The sequence below is a fragment of the Callithrix jacchus genome, chromosome 3, assembly GCF_049354715.1.
Source record: "Callithrix jacchus isolate 240 chromosome 3, calJac240_pri, whole genome shotgun sequence".
In the NCBI taxonomy this organism is placed as follows: domain Eukaryota; kingdom Metazoa; phylum Chordata; class Mammalia; order Primates; family Cebidae; genus Callithrix; species Callithrix jacchus.
Window position 1 is genome coordinate 44,514,127 of NC_133504.1, and position 7,946 is coordinate 44,522,072.

The following is a 7,946-nucleotide window of genomic DNA, read 5'->3' on the forward strand; positions in this document are numbered from 1 at the left end:
AGCAGGCACGAAGCCTTTCTCAGCCCCACTCCTTGTCAGACAGAAGCGATCATGCCCCACTTTTTAACTCTATTCTCCCCTTACCAGGTTCTGTTGCTGTCTTAGCAGCACTTCATTGTATTTCTTTGTTTGCCTGTAGTAGTAACGATGCCATTGAGCATTTGCTGTGGCCAGGCACAGTTCCAGGCCCTTTACACATATTGCCTCATTTAATCCTTCCCACAGCCCTTTAAGCTCAATACTATGACTCTTCCCATTTCACAGATAAAGGAAGCTGAGGCATAGGCAGTTCAGATACCTTGCCTAGTGAACATGGCACCACTAGTAAGGGTGGAGCTGGGATTCAAGCCCCGGCCGTCGGATCCCAGGGCGTGCGATCTTAACCACGGTGTGCCTCCTCTCTCTTTTCCACCAGATCATAGACCCTTGAAATTAGAACCACTAAGTATTATTAATACTACTTTTTTTTCTGCATCCTCATCTCCTGCATGAACTTGGACCATAATAGGCCCTCAAAAAGACTGTTAGGATGGGTTAATGACATGATAACATTGTTAACACGTTTGAAGAGGGCTTAGGATTGCCTAAAGAACTCTAAAATTAGGGATTATTCTGTAAAGGGACAGATAGTACATATTTTAGTCTATGTGGGCCATATGTTCTCTGTTACAACTACTCAACACTGCCACTGTAATGTAAAAGCAGACTTAGACAATATGAGAAGACATAGGTGTGGCCACATTTCAATACAACTTTATAGATACTTAAATTTGAAATTTTTTTTTAAGACAGGCTCTTGCTCTGTCACCCAAGCTGGAGGGCAGTGGCGCCATCTTGGCTCATTGCAGCCTCTGCCTCCCGGGTTCAAGCAATTCTCCTGTTCAGCCTCCTGAGTTGCTGGGATCACAGGCCTGCGCCACCATGCCTAGTTAATTTTGTATTTTTAGTAGAGATGGTGTTGTGCCACGTTGGCCAGGCTGGTCTCGAACTCTTAGCCTCAAATGACCCACCTGCCTCGGCCTCCCAAAATGCCAGGGTTACAGATATTAGCCACTGCGCCTGGCTGACATTTGAATTTTATAAGTTTTCATGTTATGAAATATTATTTTTAAAATGTAAAACTATTCGAGAATATAAAAACCATTCTTAGCTTGCAGACTGTATAAAAACAGCCTTCACAGTGGATTTGGCCCATGGGCCGTGGTTTACGGACCCCTGCTCTAGATAACAGGCCTGGAGCCAGGGAGTGAAGTGGCTTTGGTTCCCAGAAGCAGCAGCTGGAGAGAGAGGCCCATCCGTAGGAAGGGCTGCCAGGTGCCCCGGGAAGCTGGGGAATATCTGTGGCGATGCAGAGGGGCTCCCTGCTGGAGGGGTGGGGACAGGGGTGAGATACAAGGTGACCTCGAGGTAGTCTTTTCCTTTACTTTATAAGATTCCATGTGGCAGCTTCCTGGGCTTTAGGATAAAACCACAAGAGCTGAACTGATTGGAGGGAAGGTCGTTCAGAATTAGTAAAAAGGTGTGAGTTATAAAACGGTTTATAAGAAATGATGCTTCATTGCGTTCAAGGACATTCAGCAATCAAACGAACACTTAACAAAGGGCTGTCAATAACCCATTTGAATTGCACTTTGTATTTTTCAAAGTGCTTTCCAGTACATTATCTCCATTGATCCACCCAGGCACCCTAGGAGACAGGCAACCCCATTTACAGGTGAGGTCAGGATGCACCCCGCCTGGGACAGCTCAGAACCAGGTCTGTGCTGCTCCCTGCAGCCCCCGTCGACCTGCTGAGGGCTAGATAAAAAATGAACTGTATATTTTGTATCAAGGGGATGTTATAGAGCGATAAGAATCTCATTTATATTTGTGTAAAGAATAAATATTCCTAACTCAAGCTTATTTTTAATCCCTGAGAATCTGCTAGAAACCTGGCCACATACCCAGATTGGCATGTTGAATTTGCCAAACCATAATTATTTAAATAGAGCGAGGGTTCATTGAAAGCTGACAAGCTAGAATACTGCTCTTCACCCCGTTCCCTCTCAGCAGGATGAAAAAGGGGTTTCTGCTGTGTTACTTCGCAAGGGCAGGCGAATTTGGCATGAAGGTAAATGCTGGTCCTTTCCAAGGCTGCAGGATCAGATATGCATTTTGAATTAGAAAGGTTCCTCAGAGTCTAAAAATTATCCTGGTAAATTTGTAGTTTAGAGAAATCAGAGAGAGCAACTCTGACATGGGAGGAAATCAAATCCAATTGCCTTGTGGTGGTTTCCATCCTCTGAATCAGAGAAAGTGTGACTTGGGGGAAACCCGAGATGCAGCCAGGCAGCAGGCTCTGGTAATATGGGGGAGAAACCTCCCCCTACCCAACTTGGGACTCAGCATTTCCCTGCCAAGCTGGGCTTTGGCACTGCTATGGACGCCTTGGCAAACTTTTTCATTTCCCAAGAGCAACTTCCTGGTTCTTAATTAGGCCTTTTATTCCTAGATGTCTATATTTAACTGTGCTCCGTTAACGCTAACCCCTTTTGGATACTGCCAAGAACTTCAGGGAGGAGGCAGTGGAGTCTAGACAGGGCAATTATTCAGATAACTAAGCCCCCAAATCTTATTCTTAAAGACCCTACGAGGAAATGCTCAGTTATGGAGTGATGCCTTTCTGAATTAATAAGTAACTACTCCACGCCTTCCTTCACTTTGCCCAGGGAGACAGAGAGCAAACACTTAACCCATGGGAGGATACAGGCCAGCACTGTAAGGGTTTCCCCCATGAACTTGGCGGGAAAGAGGATAGAAAGGAAACAATGAACTGAAAAAGAGGCACAGAGGAAGGCCCTCAATTGTGCACAAGGAAACTGCAAGACTGTTCATTCTACCCTTGTTTGTAAAAAAGAAGCGAAAACAACCTAAATGCTCTCACAGGAGAAATGGATCAATAAATTGTGGTATATTCCTACAGTGGAAGAAAATTTAGCAGTGAGAAAGTGAATGAGTTACTTGTATTGATGAGAATAAATCTCAAAAACATATTGCTGAGCTTAAAAAGCAAGTTTCACAGGATACCTATAATCTGAAAACATTCGTAAACATTTAAAACATGATGATAAATATACTGTATAGTGTTTCTGCATGACAGATATATTGCTAAGCATTTACAAATGCATGGTAATTTAAAAAACTTAACATATCATTATTTTTCTTTTTAGAAGACAGAAAGAAAATGCATGCTCAGGCCATACCCTAAGTTCAGGCAAGTGTTTACCTCTTAGGAGGGAAGCAAAGGAGTGAATCTGAGGAGGGCTGACTGTGTTGGACTAACTGTAATGTTTAATTTTTAAAAGCTGGATGGCAAGTTACTCATGCTATTGTCAGAGATCATTTTAGTATGCCTAAAATAGTTCGTTAAAAAGTGAAAGGGGACTAGAGGAGAGCTGGGCTGCTGTTTTTTCCATGGGATCAATTGACCTTTTTGGTTGGCAGTTAGGGATTTGCCCAGTGGCCTCTGAGTAATAAGTCTTTTTTGTTTTCTTTTTAAATTTTTCCTTGCCCTTTTCTGGGGAAGAAGATGGTAATACTATCTGTGGAAATTCAGTCTGCTGATTAGTCAGAAAAATATTTCTGACTTCTTTTGTGCTCCCATGAGTCAGCAGTATTTTAAAAAGAAATTTTATTCATTTATTGCAAAGATGAACATGTAAGACTAACAAAATTTTAAAACAAAAAACAAAGAAATAAAGAAGAACGAGCCATCTCCCAGAAATTCCACCATCCCAACAAAATCGGCTGTTTCCATTTTTTGGCGTCCTCATCCAGCTTTACTCGGTTTGTCTCGGTGCCTAAGGGACAGGCCGAGGAAGCTGGGAGAGATGCAGTTCTCTCCGCCCTCCTCTGATCCACAGCCATTTTGAAGTTGCTCAATTGGACGCATTAACCTGCATCCCAGGAACCAAGGAGAGGGGCCAGCCGAGCCTTATTAACTTTCACTTTCATCATTTTCTTCTGCTGGTCTTTGAGAGCACAACCACGAACCTTGGTAGGGTAGCTCTTTCTTTTAATACCAGAAGGGGAGGATCGAAACTAGCAAAGGTAATTGAGAAAGAAGAAGGAGAAAACCAACTGTAACGTATAAGCAGTTGTGATCTTTCTTAATACTGAGGTCACACACAGCTGCAATCCTCTCTGGTTCCTACCCCCGGGTGACTCAAACCTCATTATTTAGAAAAATGTATTTTGTAGGTAATTTCAACAGCTAGAAGAAGTTCTAAGACAAAAGAAGTATGTGAACCTAGTTGAGCCTTGGATGATCATGCCATGTTTATTTGTATCTGTTGAATGCATGCCTGAGTTGGGCCACTGCTTACCCCAAGCAGTCTTGTCAGTATTTAGAGAATTAAATTATAGGAGGCACAATTGCTTGCTTTAGCCAGCTAAGAGGAAGGTGAAGTGTATTTACTATCGTTATCTGTTTGCAATAAAACCTTCCAGACATTCTTAAAGAAAAATGCAACATGAAAAAAAGTTAAGTTTTTAGAAAGAAGTCCATTTGTCTTTAGCCGAATTCCTCTGGGTAGGATACGGGTTGCTGCAGACATAAAACTGTCTGGAGTCTGGCTTCAGGGTTTAGAATTATAAAATATTCATGGCATATAATTTTGCATAATTTGTTTAGCTACCAAGACATAATTTAGTTATTTGGTGCATGAATCCTTCAGAAGGTGTAAAGAGGAGAAAAACGGACTTTAAGAAGCTAAATCCAGTTTGATGCCAGATGAACAAATTCTATAGGTCCTGTGTACTCAAAACACATGAACATGTGGTGGTAAACACACACATCTATCTGCATATAACTAATTCTTCCTACTGATCGTCTGCACTGTTTTACCGGGGCACTTTATGCATATTAGTTACCTAGTTTTGCTTTGCATGTGATTACATGTAAGCCCAAAGGAAAAAGCTAGAGAAAGAGCCTTTGATTTCGGCGAGATGCATTTAGATTATAAAACTCCTTGATGGTAAGGTCGTTGAGATAACAAACATGATAATTTATTTATTCAAAGCACAGCAATAGCTCATTTCTGTGTCCAGTACTGTGCCAAAGACTAATGGGTATGTGTTAAAAGTGGTTCCTGCCCAGGTGCTGTGGCTCACACCTGTAATCCTAGCAATTTGGGAAGCTGAGGCTGGTGGATCACTTGAGGTCAGGAGTTCACAACCAGCCAGGCCAACATAGTGAAACCCCATCTCTACTAAAAATACAAAAAGTAGCCAGGTGTGGTGGCGCGTGCCTATAATCCCAGCTACTCAGGAGGCTGAGGCAGGAGAATCACTTGAACCTGGGAGGCGGAGGTTGCAGTGAGCCAAGATTGCGCCACTGCACTCTAGCCTGGGAGACAGAGAGAGACTCCATCTTAAAAATAAATAAATAGGCCAGGTGTGGCGGCTCATGCCTGTAATGCCAGCACTTTGGGAAGCCGATGGGGGCATATTGCCTGAGCTCAGGGGTTTGTGACCAACCTGGGCAACATGGTGAAACCCGTCTCTACTAAAATACAAAAAAACAAAACAAAAAACATTAGCCGAGCATGGCGGCATGCGCCTGTAGTCCTAGCTACTCGGGAGGCTGAGGCAGGAGATTCGCTTGAGCCTGAGAGGTGGAGGATGCAGTGAGCTGAGATGGCACCATTGCACTCCAGCCTGGGCGACAGAGTGGAACTCGGTCTCAATCAATCAATCAATGAAAGTAGTTCCTATCCTGGGGGAGCTTACAGACTGGTTGAGACAGGATGAATAAACAGAAACAGCTAGAGAACAATGAGCTTGAAGGCATTATTTAAGTAAGTACACGCCAGCATGGCAGAGCCCTCAAACCAAAACGCAGAGAAATAAGGGAAGGTGATTGCTCTCCCTACCCTCACTACATTGCCCAGGTTAAGCTCCTGTCCTCCCTCTCTGGATCACAGCAACACTGAATGACCTGTCTTCACAGCTACAGTATTGTCCCTCCCAACCCATTCTCCATATTGAAACAGAAGAGGGTTTCTTTTTTTTTTTTTTTTTTTTTTTTGAGACGGAGTTTCGCTCTTGTTACCCAGGCTGGGGTGCAATGGCGCGATCTCGGCTCACCGCAACCTCCGCCTCCTGGGTTCAGGCAATTCTCCTGCCTCAGCCTCCTGAGTAGCTGCGATGACAGGCACGCGCTACCATGCCCAGCTAATTTTTTGTATTTTTAGTAGAGACGGGGTTTCACCATGTTGACCAGGATGGTCTCAATCTCTTGACCTCGTGATCCACCCGCCTCGGCCTCCCAAAGTGCTTGGATTACAGGCTTGAGCCACCGCGCCCCGCCAGAAGAGGGTTTCTTTAAAAGCACATCTCACTCTAGCGTTTACTTTTTAAAGTCCCTAAAATTCAATGGCTTCCCATTGGCCTTAACAAAAAGCCCAACCCCTTAGCCTAGTATTAATGCAAAGTCCACCCTTGCGCTCCGGGCAGCTGACTGTTTCCTCTACAAGCGGCCTTGCGTCTCAACCTCACCATTGATCTCTCCACCTGAAATGTTCTCACCTCCTTGTTTGCTTACCTCCAGTTCTATAGTGTCAGCTTCCACTTCCTCTCTTCTGGGAAGTCCTCTGACTCTCCAAGACTCCGCTGGTTTTACCCATGTGGGCCTCACTGCTCCAGAACTTTCCTTAGCCTGTACTCATGGAGCATTCTCAGTGTCTGTAATTGGGAATCAACACAGTCCTCAAAGCTCCGAGTCAGACCTTCCGAATCTAAAACTGAGACCCACCACTGACGGGTTTTGTGACCTTATGGCAAATTGACCATCCCTGTCACCATTTTCTCATCCATTAAACAGGAAGAATGAGGGAACCTACAGCACAGGGCTGTTGTAAGAAATGCATGAGATTTTCTATGTAAAAGTACTTAGACTGGAGTATGGCACCTACTCGGTCCTCAGTCATGATAGCTGCCATTAGGATAAAGCTTGCTTGTTAACATAATCAGAAAAATGTATTTTAATCAGAACAATAAACCCGTACACATATAAGTGCAACATGTACATGTACACATACACACACACACACTAAAGTGTGTCACATAATAGTGGTAGCTATTGCTGTGATAATTACTGGTTAGTATCCTCCCAGTGCTGTGAACTGCTGCTCCCCAACCTTCCCCAGGTCATGGCCCCCCGGTGAATGTTGAGATCTGACAACACCCTGGGGATAAACGGAGCGAACTGCTGCAGACAGTCCCCAGCCTTGCCTGTCACCCTCCACAGCACACTGGCTGGGAGATCTGTTCTCAACTGGGGAAGATCTGTTCTCAGCTGGGCCTTGCTTAGGGCTGTGTCTCCAGCCCTGACAAGCGCAGCACTTGGTGTATAGACTTCGCTCTGGAACTATTTTGTGAATGAATGAATGAATGAATGAATGAGTGAACAACTGACGTGTGTCAGCTTTCTAGCTGGAATACAATTTTAGACAGAGGATAGGAGAAAATGCAGGCTTGGGTTTGCCAGGGGTGAGTGGGGAAACCGTTCCCGCCTGAGGGAACAGCGGAATAAGGCCAGGGGCCCAGGGAGCACGGGGGCAGGGAGAGGCCCTTGCTTCTCTCGTTGTGCACCTTTTGTGCGGTTTGGATTGTTTCCTGTGTGTGCATGTCACTCAAACCCTGCACACTGAATGCCTGGCTGGACGGGACAGCTGGCCATCAGAACATTAAAAGCAGGGCAGTAAAAATAGAGATGGAGAAAAGCATAAAGGAAGAACAGTAAAAACAAGAATTCCACATGTAAGCAAAATAGATTTGATTGCAAAATGACTACCATAAAACCCTAGTTTCATATGAATTTTAAAACTAACCTTTTACCGATTATAACAGTAATACATATTCATTGCAGAGAATTGAAGATATGCAGAAAAGCAGACAAAAAATAA